We start from the raw sequence: 15,524 nt of genomic DNA on the forward strand, positions 1-15,524 counted from the left end.
TTTTTTTCTGACGCATAAAAGGCAAAGAATATTCATCTGATTCTCTCCCCTCCTTTGACAGGGTATATGATAATAGGATGGTTTGTGTCTACAAAGGTCGGGGATGAAAATTCACAACTCTCTACACACATATGCAGCACAATTATAAAGATTGAAGGACAAACAAATATGGGCCATCCTGGGGCTTTTCTGCTTTCTCCTCCACCCCCTCATCTACATACATGTACATGTACCTATACACACATACAAGTGTAGATACGCATGTACACAGATGCACACATATCCAAATCATATATATCATGACCTGAATTTAAGCAAGAGAGTGAGAATGACTCAGAACGAGGGATTTCATCAGTGGCTCTGTACACTGCCCACTCCCCACCCGAATGACAAAATTGCCTGAAAGGATAAAGTATAAATGAGGTCAAGTGGGTTGCAAAACGGCAGGAACTGGAATTTCCCCCATGGAAACTCCTGGGTGCAGAAGGCCACCTTCCTAGGGCTGGAGAGCAGCGTCTGAGGCCATTTTCTCTCTTCAGTTCCCTGATGTCCTCCCAGACAGCAGGGGGCGCTGTCTGCGGGGGAATCCTTAGCCCCTATGGTACAAAGGACAAACCTGGAGCCCAGAGAGCTTGAGATACATATCTCAGGTCACACAGCAAAAACCCATGTCCCTTCTGGCCCAGGCTGTATCATACCTGGGAAGCTGAGAAACTGAACAACAAGAAAGGACGGGTCTGGGAGCTCAAGGGGGTGGCTAACCTTGGGATGCCGGCGTGTTCACAATGAGCCCCGCCCCAGTCTGACCACTGCAACCGGGTGCTCTCTGGGCTCAAAACCATAGTCTCCTTCCCAGCCCTCTAGAACCCACTTGTAAGTCTCCTTTTCCAATTATGCCGTAACCCCGGATAAACTAGCGATAACAAGTTACAATGGCAAGAGTGATGGTGATCCTAACACTTGCTGGGCACTTGCTACACGCCAGCCTATACACAAGGTGCTTCGTGTGACTGACTTCACCCAATCCTCATACGTGATGAGGGTTCTGAGGCCCAGACATGGGAATGACTGCTAAGGTCACACAGCCAGTGCATGGGGCAGGGCCTGGGTTCCAGTCCAGCCGGGATGCTGTAGAGAACCGTGTATCCCACGTGGCATAATCCAGGTCCTCGGGACCCCTTTTCCCATGTGGAGCCAGCTCTGCATCTGTTTCTCCACGTGGGGAGCGCAAACACCGTCTCGGATCTCACAGGAAAAGGCTGGAGGCTGAGAGGGTGGGCCTGGAAACCAGATGGCCCTGAATTGGGATCCAGCCACTCCTACCCCTACCTGTGAGACCTCAGGCCAAAGACTTCCATAAGCCTGTTTCTTCATCTGGAAGATGGGGTGGAAATGAGCCTACCTCAGAAGTGGTGGATAGGGGAGGGCGGTAAGATACGTACCTGAACCATTTGGTTGTCACGATGAGTTCCCTGAATACGGTATCTGCTCCAGGTGGGCTGGTCATTGTGAAGGGGGAATGAGGCCAGAAGGGGGCAGGAATAGCATAGCAGAACCTTTTTCTGCGCTTCCTAAGACCTCCCTCTCCAGGAAGCCCTCCTTGACTGCCTCAGGCCCTACGAGCTCTCCATTCTGACCTGCATATGTGTTGACCCTGTGTCTGCCATCATTTTGGAGCTGAGCGTCCCATTTCCCTGTCAGTGGGGAGCTCCTGGAGGGACCATGAATGTCAGAGTAAACACATGGTACTTACACAATCACTGTGATTGCTAAGCCCACAGTTATCTTCAATGTAGAATGAACATTTGTCCATAATAGGCCACCTTGGCTTGGGGTTCTACTGGACCCCCAGGCCATTTTCTGCCATACTTCTCTGCCTTCTACCTCCGTTCCTTCTAGCACAGGGGTCCCTTCAAGGGCACCTTCTAGAGTTGCCCACAAACCTTAGGTGATGGGTGTCTCAGTCCCTTTGGCTTTGTCACAGAGCATGTCGGGAATCCACCAGTGCCCATGGTTATGGTTCTGTCACAGGGAGTTAGTGGGATTTCTGGCAGTGTTGTGTCCATTCCATGTATGTCCCCATGGCCATGTCTGGCCACCTGTATACACGTGCATGCATGTATGAGTTCATGTGTGTGCGTCTGTGTACCCTTGGTGCACACGTGTGAATATCTGTGTGAACGGGTCTGTACATGTGTGTCTGTGCGTTTGAGTGTTTGAGTATGTGTGTTGGCTGTCTGAGCAGCGCGGGCCCACATGTGCGCACGGGTCTCCGGGCTGGCGTCCCTGTGCAGCATGTGGAGGTCTGTATGCCTGTGTGAAGGCACCAACAAGGGGACAGGCACAGCTATTTTGAGGTCCCGAGTCACCACTCAAAAAGGAATGTTCACTGGGTTATTAATAAGAAAGCTGGAGCCCTTGACGACAAATGATGATATGCCTTTTCAGAAGGAGGAGGAAAACGTTTGCAGCCTGGACAAAGCTACATGGCACAGGAGACGGAGCAGAGTGTCTAAGTCCCAGGGTTTGAGGCTGAATCCCAGGCACACTGCTACCCTGCCCCCTTGTGACTTTGAACTCTGCCCTCGATGGGCAAAGTGGGGGCGACAGAATAACTAGGAGGTGGAAAAGCTGGCTCTGGGCTCCACATGGACTCAGAGTACAGGATCTGTGCCTTCCTGGCTCAGGTAGCTAACCTTTGTGGCCTTGAATGTCTTTATCTGTAAAATGGGCATAATCAAGGCTCCCATTTTGTGGTTTACAGCATTAAATGAGATCATCCACATAAATTGCTCAGGATAGCGCCTGCCTCCTGGTAAACGCTAATCACTTTGACTATCATTCTGCTACCGTGCATCCTATCTCACGTGGATATTGCAAGAAAATTCCTGAGCCAAAGCCCGTTGGGGTCCCACAACCAGGGACAGCTGCCCAGTGGGCAAGACCCCATGAAGATTGAAAATGGGGAGGCCCGTGTTCAAAGAGCAGGGGAAAATGCTGCTAAAGGTGTTAAGATATGAAGCGTTTTCCTTTCTTCTGTTTTCTGTGGACTTGTCATGGTGTTTTTAAATTACCATTTAATGTCCTCCTGCAAAAAGAAAAATTAAAACTTTAAATTATTAGCATACATTTCACTGCTCACCTTAAACCATGCCATGCCAATTTTAAATACAAACATAAAAGCAGAACTCATGGGCAGAATCACCAAAATTATACAATCTGTGTCTCGTAGCTGCTACGCCCATATGTATTTCATTCAGAACAGAGGGAAGACGGCACACAACTTACTCAGATGTTTTTATTTCATTTCTTGATTCACACACATTCTCCCAGCACTCTCTACTATCAAGATTCTGGCGATTAAATTCTTAAAGAATTTCAACACAACGGAAGAAGCGCATGAAACCGAGCACAGGGCGCTTGGGAGCACGGGGTCCCGTGCCACCACAGAGGTCACAGGGCCTTGAAGTCACGCTGCCCACCCCCAGCCCGGCCTTGGTGGCCGCCATGGCGGTTCTCTGCACGACTCCCCATTCCCACCCCCCACGAACTCCAGGGACCAGGTGATAAACACAGCCACGTCTCTCCGCCAGATGCCTCTTGCGGAAGTCAGTGCACCAGCCAATTCCACCCATGTTAACTCCACCACGTTAAGCCACAGCACTAATTAAAATCCCTCCCATAAAAGTTGTTATCTCCCAGATGCTCCGTAAGCGTGGAATATGCCCCAGGTCCCGCGTCAGGGTGCGCCCGTGTGCGCGGGTCTGACTCTCATGGAGCGGCCCTGGGAGTGGGCTCGGTGCTGCACTTGGTGTGACCGAGAGCCCGGTGGTCCCCAGCACCGGCTCGGCTGAGGGTGGGGCCAGAGCCTGGCCAAGGACAAAGATGGGCCTGAGAGCTGAATGGAGGTGGCCCTACCGGTAGGTGAGGGACGGAAGCAGGTCACCACCTCGGGACTGAAGGACTCTACACAGGTCAATATGTGCGAGCCCTGCCCCGTCAGCCCAGCTGGGTCTGGCCCACAGGAACCGTCTGGAGTCAGCCCCCTGCCAAATCCTTCCGTGCCTCCAGTTTCTACTATGAGCCAATTGCTGGGCGCCTACTACGTTCCAGGCTAAGAACTGAACACAGAGTATCTCATTTAATCTTACAACCCACTCATAGGAAAACATATGGGCTCATTTTTCAGATCAAGAAACTGAGGCACAGGCATGGCACAGTGAGTAAGCGATGGAGCTGAGAGACCTAAGCCCAAGGGGTGTGCTCTGTGGGGGGTGTGGCCTGCCGGGACCTTAGCCTGTCAGCAGCCCCCTGGCTAGTCCAGACGGGAGTTCCCCCACTAGAGAGCGGCCACACCCCTGCATGAGCCGGTACCCCCTGAGGGCATGAGGTCTTGAGGGAGCCACCTGTGAGCTGCCCTGCTGCCGTCCGTCTCCTCCAAGTAGAGAGAACACTTTACAATAGCTCCTTCCGTTTCTTTTCCATCAACGACAAAACAACTAATTTCTCTTGGTAGAGATTGTTTCTGTGAAGAGCAATAAGGTGCCTCCCCAGGAGGCGTCATTATCATGAAAGCATCAGTCTGGGATGGGGTGGGGGTGCTCCGCTCCCTCCCGACGGAGCCTCTGCCGGCTGCCCAGCCAGGGCCTGCTTTGCACACCCCTCTGCGCCTGCTCTCACCAGCCGGGGTGACAGCACAGCTCACAGGCCCCAACCGGGGTCTGCACCCCTGGGGAGGGCAGGCCCTCACGTGAGGGAGGCACATCCCTCGGCGCCCGCCCAGCACACACAGTTACAGCCTTGGGAAGCCGCCACTTGCCATAAAATGCCAAGCGGCCCAGCTGTCCACAACCGGTTCAAGCCGCCTGGCGGACTCGGTCAGAGGAATCCATAAACAGGGCTGGATGGAGGAAGGGTGGTTAACGCGAGGCGTCTGCCTGCCATCCCACGTAGAGGCCGACGGGGGCCCCACCTGCTTCCCAGGAGGAGGAAGGGCAGTGGGCCAGCAGCCAAGCTGGGAAGGCAGAGGAAGAGGCTTCAGAGTTCAGGGCTCCCTGGGAAACCCTGGGCTTGGCGGCCGAGTCCCTGACCCCTGGAGGCCACCCTGCCCGCTGCACACCCGGCCTCTGACCCTCCTGCAGCTGACACCCTCACAGCAGCACGTGGATGGACCCAGGCCACTCACCCACCTGCTCCCGGGTCCCCTGAAAGCTGAGTCTGCCCCCAGCAGCCCCCAAGGCCTTCAGGGAGAGGAATGTTCCTGCCGGGCACACGCAGTGTGCTAATAAAGACTCACACAGACCCGGGCTTCAGAGCCCCTCTGCCAGAATACCAGGCACCAGCTTGTGTTTGCAACGGACCCTCTGCTGAGGTGACAGCCGCAGGACCGAGGTCAGGGCGGGGTCTCGTGCCTGATAATCAGGCAGGAAGAAGCCTGGTATCTGTGCATAAATGAGATCTGTTTGTCAAATACAAGTACCTCGTAAATGAAATGGCAGGGGGCCAAAAATAACCATGCTGCCGCCCCACGGATGCTCTGACGGATTTGCATGTTGAAGTTTCTGGGACTGTGCACACAGTTTTGGTGAGGGCAGACCCGGGGATAATAGCCCTAACAGATTCGATCAAAATCAGCTGGGATGTGACCTGGCCAGAGCCCCCCGTGGCCATCCCGGGGCGGGGTGCCAGGGAGGTGGCTCTCCCTGCACGGGGCCCGTGTCTGCAGGAGGAGTTCCAGGTGAGGATGGTCATCGGAGAAAACGAACCGGTGCGAGGGCTCCTGGCTGGTATTAAGAGTTACACCCGTTGCTTCCGCATTAATGCTCCTCAGGTGGTCTCAAGAGATTCACGCCTTTGGATCAGAATGGAGCCTGAAGAGTGATTTTCCTGCAGGACCGGGCCATGATCAGGAGGGCAGAAACAGCTCATAAATATGGCCCTGTGGCTAAAAGGCGATACACTCGGTATTCACATGGGTTATGGCATAATCAATATTGTCATTAACTTCATCTATAACTGGAGCTGATCCTGACTAACTGTGGTCGAGCAAGCTTTATAAATAAGGTGCTCCTCAGAACTATACCCCGAGGGACGGGCCCGGCTAAGCTAGCTTGCTGGGGGAAACGGCCAGGCATGCACGGCTGCCACATGGGCTTCCCGAGAGAAGCAGGCCTCGGCTCGGCAACCCAGGGGACCTTTCCAATGAGAGGTGGCCTCAGGGACGTCCCTCCGAAGGCTCTCGTCAGGGTCCCAGAAATTGGCATGAGGAAAGCCTTCGTAATGAAATGAAACCCACAGCCTTGCAAGAAAAGATTTCATTTTGTACATAATTAATAATAGCTTATTCCCCTTTTTTCTTTATTACAGAAGAAAATAAGTTATTGATTTCAACCACAAAGATAACTATTTGCATAACATAGCTGATTATGTGCTGTAACTGGTCCGGATGGAATTAATTTGCTCGAACCATATTATATAATTTTCTTAAACAGGTAAAGATTTCATATCCAGGAATATTTCTAGTTGATTAGCAAAGCCCCTGATCTCATCGCAACCGGCTTAAGAAGACGCATCTTGAATCCCCTGTCCTGCATGGTCAGAAAATGAGTTCTTTCTAAAACCAATTCCACCAGAGAACTAAGGTACTTTTCAACCATTTGGAGACGGCACAGGAGGGAGGGGGAGAGCGGCTCTTATTCAACAGACACCTGCATCACGCTGCCTCATCCTGCGGCTCGTGGCCTAATTATTTCAGAAGGCTAGTTTCCCACGTCAGGCGTATTCATTTTTAGCCTTGATCACCTCATTTCTCCAGCCTGCAGATCAAGGTGCACCTTGAACCATACACAATGCTTCCTGGGCCTCCGGGTCAAACCTGTGTCCTTTGCTTTGAGAGTGCCTTCCTTCCAGCCCTCGGGACGAGGAAGCAAGAGGTTCAAGACGGTGTTGCCAAGTACCAGCCTCTCCGCTGGGCCAGTCCACTCCTCTGCCTGGGCTGGAAGGGTATGGCCTGCATTGAAACTCCCTGTGACAGCGATACCCATCCCTGGGCTGCAGGGAGCCCGTGAGCCAGGGGCACACTGCTGTCGGAACGTCTTAGCTCCTGAAAAAAAAATTCTGGAGCAGATCTGACATCCTGCTAAGATGCGATATAACTGGGTGGTGAGCACGTCTGTGTTTATTACGTTATTTGTTTTGGTCTTTATGTTTGAAATATTTCATAATAGCCCATAAATCCAAAAATAACTTTGAAGGAAAGGTAGACAGATGAAGGCTTTATCTCGATCAGAACTTGTAAATGACTAGACCCCTAGGTGTCACTTTACATAATAACTGTAAATATAAGGGTAATAATGCATTTATTTGTATTTATAGTTAAGGGGCATTTATGATTTAACTGAAATGTTGTAGTAAAAGATCTGGCTACTTTCTGTTAAGGGACAACACTGCAGACTTAGAGGCCGTCTTGCATAGATGAGGGGTTAGGCCAGGTGGCTGGAGTCCTCTGCCCCAAGTCCAGAGCAGTCAAGTTCAAAGTCTCCTGGCCTCTAGGGAATTTATCTCCAAATAACCCTTGAATAACCTATGACTCACCCTCCCTCCCCTGCTTGGTACACTGACAATTGGTCAGTTTTATAGAATTGGGAAGTTTAACTTAGGTTTTGCCAAAAACAGAGACCTGCATGAAGCCTGTCCCCAAGGCACAGCAGGCTGTGTTACTCTGCATTTCAGAGTCCCAGACAAGCTCCTGATCAGAGAGGCAGTGTGAGAACTTTAATCAAGAGGGCCTGGGAGCTCTCCGGAGGTTTTCAGCAATCTGGTAGCGAAGGGTCTTAAATCCCAAATTGTCCCTCGAAGAGCCCAGGATCAACCACTCACCCGGCATTACGCCCACTTGTACCCCCTTCCAGACACGTCTGGACAAGGTGTGGCCCTCCCCAAGTAGATCAGGAGCATAAGCTAACTACCACTTTCCAGAGAAGAGCAAATCAAGACACTGTCCCAAGTGATAAGACCTTCTGTTGATGCTTAAAGCAATTTGTGCTTCTACAACCCCACCCCCACCCCCCGGATGGCCTCGTCCTTGGCTCGGGTGTGTGTGGAAACGGGGCTAGAAAGCAGGCATTTGCACACGAAGGGAGCACGAATGCCGATGTGAGTTTACATCACTCCCCGAGCTTCTGTACATGTGGAGGAGAACCTCGATCCTTGGAGAACAAAAAAGGAAAAAAAAAAAAAACAAAAAAAAAACAAGAGGGGACTTAATAGAAAAAGATCTTTTTATTAAAAAACCATGAACACAACCGCACTCATTCAACCTTAGAAATGTTGTGATGGCTTTTCGGCACGGCGATGTATTTAGATGGGAATATGTCATTAATATAAACAGCAGAAAAGAAACTATTAAAGTAACACAATTTAAAACTGAGCAAACCCGAGTGTTTGATTAAAGTTTTTATACATTCTGTACACATGAGCAGGTCACAGAGAACCCTAATATTTTTGTTGATTTTTAATTTGCTCAAGGTGTGATATCTGAAATGTTAAAATTTCACTAATTTGTGTTTGAAATTAGGAGGCAGATCCAAAAGGAGGATTTTCAGTCTGATTTTTCTCGACTGTCTTTAGATGTTCCGGAGAAGTCTACAGCAGAACAGTAACTCAACCTAATGTCAGCCTGAGCAAGAGGCAATCTCCCCTCCCTACGTGCTGTAAGGCAGTACACATTTGCTGGCGTTGCTTTGAATGTAAATACATATGGTGAATATTAACTTTGACGATGGGGCCTAATTCCATATATGTTTTAATGCCTGCCTATTCCTGTAGAAGGTTTCTAAATTTTAAAAAATCCCCAGTTCCTCCGGTCCTGTACTACACATCATGTCCTCTTTAGTGGGCAGGTTTATTTTTCCGTGATTGATAATTAGCGGACCAGCTTCCCCCGCCTCCCAGGAATGTAGGACCTCTGCCATGGGCTCAGGAATGCCTCCCCCCACCCCCGTTTGTGGCCAGGCAGGGCCCATTCTCTCCAGGAGAGTCGCATGCTCCTACGGTCTGGTTCATTCCTCTCATCAGAGGCCTGTGCCCAGCCCATACCGGCCCCTCGAATGCCATCATCTGGTTCCAGATTTGGGCACACGCTTTCAAAACCATCTCCTGCAGAAGACTGGCAGATGTGTGGGCTGGTGGGCTGGAGGGGGACATCAGACATGTTTGTCACAGAGCTGGGAGCCCGGACACCGCCCCCTCAGCAGACACCAGCTCACCAGCCTCACAGAAATAACTTACTGTAATACGACGATTTGGATGGCCAAATTACAGCAACCCATCTTTATTCCACTCACAGCCGCTGGAATTCTGATATGCTGACACCCAGAATTATTGCTCTGTCATTAAAAAAAAAAAAAAAAAAAAAAAGAATGAGTGGTAATGTTTTGAGCGTTCCCCTCCGAAATATCGGATGGCAGCACAGGGTGGCCACGGGGTGGTCGCCGGATGCATGTGGTTGGGGGAGGGTGTCCGTCTCTCCACGGGCGTCAATGCAAAGTTCTTTTGTGGGCAGCCTCAATCTGAGTGTGAATCATCCAACGGGCCTCATCTGAGTGAAATACCTTTAAGACTTCTCCTTCTTAAACTCTTAGAGATCTATCTTGTCTGCGGCAAGGAGCCTCATTTTCATGTTGGAACAGATGGGGCAAAATTGTCATTAACAGAAACTGACAACTCTAAAACTGAAATATAGATTTAGAAAGGAATCTAATGAATTAAATCAATGTTATTGCAGTGAAAGCCAAAGAAATTATTAGTGATTTGTAAAGTTACCCTGTATTTTAACCTCCGTATATTTTAGTCTGGGCCATTTTAACATTCACAATCCTTTTTCACTGGCGTGGTTAATGTCTAACTGAGCAACACACTCATCTTAATTTATCTTCCCCTCCTGGTACCGTGACTGCAGGATGGCCGAGACCCAGCCCCGGACGCTCCCCAGTTCTTGTCTGGAGCCCGGAGGAGCCCCGCACCCCACACGCAGAGGCCTTGTCGTGACCTTGCAGGGTCTCTCCGGAAATATGCAAGAATGGGCTCATGGTATTTACTTTTTATTTTTATTTTTTTTAGTGAGGAGAATCTGATTTTTAAAACAACCCCAAACTCTAAGGCTGTTTTAAGTAATAAATGGGAGGAAAAACATTTCCAGCTGTCCAATTTTTAGATACTTTTCATGATCATATCAAACCAATTACAAAAACCAAACCCAGAACACCCTTGGCCTTCCCGCTGCCTAAACCCCGAGGGAGAACAAAGGAAGAGCATCCTGGGCTGCCAGTGGGTGGGGGTGGGGGCTGGGGGCCTGGGATCCCTGAGGGTCACCCTGGGCCTGACCGACCTCCAGGAGGAGGAGAGGGCCTTGGTCTGCTTCCCTAGCTGCACAGGGGGCCCCTAAAATATTCACTCATTCAGCAAGTACTAATGGGTACACATTCAGTGCAAGGCATTGTTCCAGGGCTGGGGACACAACAGTGACCAAGATGGACAAGTTCTCGGGGTTCTGAGGCTTCCTTTCTGGTTGGGGCAGAGGTGGGAGACACATAGTAAACAAGTAAACAAGTGAGATCATCTTAGTCAGTGATAAGAACCAGAAAGAAGATGAAACAAGGTGTGGCTTATCAGGGAGGCCTCTCAGAGGAGGAGATATTTGAGCAGAGACCTGGAAAGGAACACAGCTGTGTAGCAACCAGCCATGTGGAAGGCTGGAGGTGGGGGAAGCCTTCCTGGCAGCAGGAACAGCAAGTGCAAAGGCCCTCGGGTGTGAAGGAGCACGTAGTTTGCAAAACAGAAAAAGGCCAGTGTGCCTGGAGCTCAGTGAGTGAGCGACAGGCAAAGACCGGGAGACAAGATCTTGTGGGGACACCCAGGACAAGGTAAGGAAGAGGCAGACGGCTTCACGGGCCTCTCTCTACTCTAGAATCCACCATCTCTGGGATGAAATGGGAGAGGCCCACCTCCTGCCACTCACTGAGGCCTCCCAGAACTGGATCCAGAGCCAGGGGGTCCTGACCTCGGGCAAGCCATGTCCTGGTACCAGCCAGCCTTGCCCAGACCTCCAGCCTCACGCTCCCTTCCGATCCGTAGGAATCCGTGAAATCTGTGCCTACTGAGTGGAGTCTGGGCTCCTCACCTGAACATTCAGGACCGTGACGGGAAGCCCGGGCCACCTCCATTAGCATGCCGCAGACAGCTGGCCTGTCCTCGGTCCTTGCCCCACCGCTATCCTCCCTCATCTGTCTTCGTGGACTCTTCACTCACTGTGCCAACACCAGCTCAGATGTCACCTCCCCTCCCCATTAACACTGCTCTGGCTTCCCCTGGTCTTCCTGCCCCTAGGGCACCTCAGCCACAGGCGGCCTGAGCTCAGATTTTCCTTCTCCCACCTTGACTACAAGCAGCTGCAGGGCAGGCTGTCTGGGTCCATCCTTCCATCCAGAAACCGGGCACCGCCCTGCCCCATGCCTCACCCTGCACAGCCCGCCCCAGGAAGTCCTGGCGGTGCTGTCCCCCCACCCCCCAGCATGCCCCGGGTCAGACCCTCTTTCTGGCATCCCTACTGTTTCCACCCTCGTCCAGGCCACCATCAGCCCTGGCCTGGGCCGGCTCCCTGCTTGCTCCCGCACGGTAGGACTCTCTCTGCAGTCATACAGGGATTTGGGTGTGTGGTAAAATCTACATAACATAAGCTGACCATTTTAACTAGTTTTCAGTGTGCAGTTCGGTGACTTGTGCAGCCATCACCCCCAGCCATCTCCAGAACACCTTCTTTTCACAAAACTGAAACTCTACCTATTAAATATTAACTCCCCTCCTCCCCTTACCCTGCCTGGCAACTCCCCTTCTACTTTTTGTCTCCAGGAATTGGGCCATTCTAGGGACCTCAAATGGGTGGGATCATATAAAATCCATCCTCGAGTGACTAGCTCATTTCACTGACCATGAGGTCTTCAAGGCTCATCCATGTTGTAACGTGTGTCAAAGTTCCCTACCTTTTTAAGGCTGACTGATATTCCTTCGTATGGATAGATCGCTTTCCTTTGTTCATCTGTCGATGGATACTCAGATTGTCTCTACCTTTCATCACTGTAAACAGGACTGCTGTGACCAGGGGCATACAAATACCTGTTCTATACCCTGCTTTCAGTTCTTTTGAGTATGTACCAGAAGGGGGATTGCTGGGGCACCTGGGCGGCTCAGTTGTTAAGCACCTGACTTTGGCTCGGGTCATGATCTCAAGGTTCCGTGAGTTCAAGGACCACATCAGGTGAGCACGAGCCCTGCATCAGGTGACCCCAAGCCCCACATCGGGTAAGCCTTGCTTCTCTCTCTCTCTCTCTCCCCCACCCCTCTCTCCCCGTCATGGGATTCTCTCTGTCTACCCCTTGCTCACTTTCCCCCTTTCCCTTTTAAAAAAAAAAAAAAAAAAAAAAAGAATTGGGACTTCTGGATCAAACAGTAATTCTACCTTTAATTTTTTGAGTAATTGCCATAACATCTTCTACAGTGTAGACGGATTTATTTTAACACCAGTCAAATCATGTTACTCTTGTCTTAACCCCTCCTGTAGCCTCCCAGTGCACTTAGAGTAGAAAGAAGTCTCCTCCCTTGGGCTTTGCAGACGCTCAAGCTCCTCCCATGCCCCTCTCCTCATTGTGGTCCAAGCATATGGGCTCCTGGGGCTCCTTCAGCATTCCTGATTCCTCCCTGCCACAGGGCCTTTGCACTTGCTGCTCTGTCTACTGGGGTGCTTTCCATCTCCCTGGTTCAGGTCTCTGCTCCCATATCACCAACTCAGAACCCTTCCCAACCACCTCACCGCCCTCCTTACCCTACAGCACCTAGATCATCCACTGTTCAAATCCCTTCATTGCACTGATTGTTATGGCATTATCTTCATTGTTCCTGGTCTGTGTCCCTTGATCCTGGCCTTGACTTTGCACTCTGGGAGAACAGCAGTCCTGTAGGGCTTGGTTAGCCATATACACCCAGCCCCTCCCCTGGCTCCTGGCACATGACAAGAGCTTACTAACCGGCTGTGGAGCAGATAAAGAGCGCCCCACACGGCCCTCTTTCAGGCTTGCTTTTCCCAGGGAGGCTTCCGTGCCCCCAGTGAGGGCAAGACCCCACCAAGCTGCCTCTCCTGTGAAGTACTTTGCGACCTATGATGATTAACTTGCCATTTGTGACCATTTTTTTGGCGTCCACGTTTGGCCTCCAGCCTGTGAGCCCCTGAGGCCAGGCCCGTGTCTGCCTCAGTTCCCATTGGGACCTCGAGCCCAGTTCAGAGCCTGACCCAAGTTCAGAGCCTGACCCAGAGAAGGGGTTCAGTAAACATTGGGAGCCTTGAGTCCAGAACATCCTGTGGAGGGCAGACATTTTTGGCTGAGTGAACTTGAGTGACCTTTGCTGACTCTCCATATGATGTCTGCAGACCCAGCCCCCAGAGGTGCATGGGTATCAGACATGTCCAGCGCTGGCAGGGAAGCATGTCTTTGATGCCAATGGCCCAGACTTCTGCTGAGAGGCCAGCTCAGATGGGGGCCCGGAGCAGCCCCAGGACAGGTGGGTGGGAGCAGAGGCCCAGGGGCCAACTCCCAGGAGGAAACCCCTTCTCCCTGTCATCTGTGAAGAATATGTCCCTTGTGGAGCTATGATGGTAGGCAAACTCCACCTGAGTGTGTCATAGAGCCTGCCTTTGGGGTCCCCAGCCCCCAGAATCAAGGACTCTGTTTTAAAACATCTATTGATCCAGATGGGAACTATACAGAAGAGAAGCTCTGGGCTTATGGATGCCACCAAAGGCCTCAAAAATTAAAATTACTGTCACGGCTCCTGCACCTTCCCGTCCGGGCCCTTTGTCTGGTCTCGACACGGCCACCAGGGTGGCGCTCTCTCCAGCCACATGCTCAGCTTTGCCCCCCAACAGTCTTCTGAATAGGCTCGTCCAGAGCAGGCTCCGCACATGCCCCTTTGAGTGACAGAAGCCAGCGCATGGCCCTGGCCCCTAGAAAGGAAACCCACAGCTACTCAGCCCAACGTGAGCATCACTTACTTACCAGGTGTGTGTCACGGAGCATTCAGAAGGGAGGTGGGCACACAGCCAGGGCCCCCTACCTCCTTCTTGGAAATGGAGCCACAGACCTTCCTCAGTAACCCAGCTGGCACCAGGGGAAGCGAAGAATCAGGGAAAATGGAGAGGGACCTCTCAGCCTGTGGCCGGTGCCTGGCTGAGCATACTTGGTCCCTCAGAGGCCCAGTCCTGCCTAAGCGAAGATACTGTGCCCGGCCTCAAGGTGCCAGCCAGCTCCCAGGTTAAAGGGATAGAACTGAAGTGCTCAATAAGGCTTGGAAGACCTGGGCTTTGTCCTAGCCCTACCCTTAACATGCTGTGCATCACTGGGCAAGTCAGTGGACCTCTCTGAACTGATTCCTACTGCGTGAAATGGGCGCCATAATAGTGATACCTAATTTCACAAGATCGCCTTGCAGATTTAAGAGATGATGTACTCAGAGCACTCTGTGAGTTAAGTGCCCGCCAAAAGCCCAATCTTCTTGTCTTCTGGGCGTTTACTCTTCATGGGAGCCCCCAGCACCAGCTACGAGCAGGCACCTTGCACGCATTCTTTGTTGTCTTCCCGGCATCTCCTCATGGCTGGTTTTGTCTTCTCCATGTTTTCGGATGAGGAGACAGACTTGGGGCAGTGAAGACTGGTCCAAAGTCATAGAGTTTCGGTTTGAATCCAAGCTGGCCAAGTTCTCAACCCACTGGCCCAGACAGCATCCGGTGTATTTCTGTTCAAGAAACCTACGGTGAGTCCATTGTGAGCAAGAATCTGCTAGGAGGCCCCTTTCTCCAGGGCGAACCAGGGTCTCTCTCTGCAGGTATGGGAGGGTGGGGGCGTTCCCTGATGACAGATGGGTCACCACAGGTAAGAGTTTTTGTTTCCACACCCTGGTTTTTATTACCCCAATCACTGGCACACACTGAGGAGCGTCCCCACCAGCATCAGGGCCCTATAGCAGTCCCCCTGCTTCTTCCAGCCAGCCTTCAGGATGGGTAGCCCTGGGTTCAAGGGAGCCTGGGAAAACCCACAATGTCAGCCCTAGTGGTCACATGTGAGGGTGAGCGATGACAGCCCTACAAGATTGTGGTGGGGGTGTTGGAGACGGAGTCTCATTCCATCACAGGTGCCTCCCACACCAGCACAGAAACATCTTTAAAAACTAAGACAAACCACCAGACCCTTGGTTTGAATCCAAGTACTGTTTATAAGAGCATTTCTGCAGCCTCTGTAAACTCGCCTTTGGGGGCAGAGCTCACCACATCCTTGTTTTCCCTTATGAAGTCTCCTCTATGGATTCCACCAAGACTAGAAACCTGGGGTAAACTGTCCTTCCTCCCAAGACATAGGTATTCTTTAGATAACAAACGGCATTAAAGTTGTCGCTTCCCTTTTTTGCCTTGGCTGCCAGGA

At 51.4% G+C, this 15,524-nt stretch overlaps 1 long non-coding RNA gene across 1 annotated transcript; it reads right to left on the reverse strand.

The window, feature by feature from the left end:
* Positions 1–8,261: 8,261 nt before the first annotated feature.
* On the reverse strand, positions 8,262–9,387 carry LOC121011411 (uncharacterized). The gene is made up of 2 exons (XR_005781612.1): positions 9,289–9,387; positions 8,262–9,190 (listed from the first exon to the last, which is right to left on the reverse strand). It is a non-coding gene; the product is annotated as an uncharacterized LOC121011411 (long non-coding RNA).
* Positions 9,388–15,524: the final 6,137 nt, after the last annotated feature.

The sequence above is a fragment of the Herpailurus yagouaroundi genome, unplaced genomic scaffold (genome assembly GCF_014898765.1).
Source record: "Herpailurus yagouaroundi ecotype Mexico unplaced genomic scaffold, PumYag 194, whole genome shotgun sequence".
Classification (NCBI taxonomy): domain Eukaryota; kingdom Metazoa; phylum Chordata; class Mammalia; order Carnivora; family Felidae; genus Herpailurus; species Herpailurus yagouaroundi.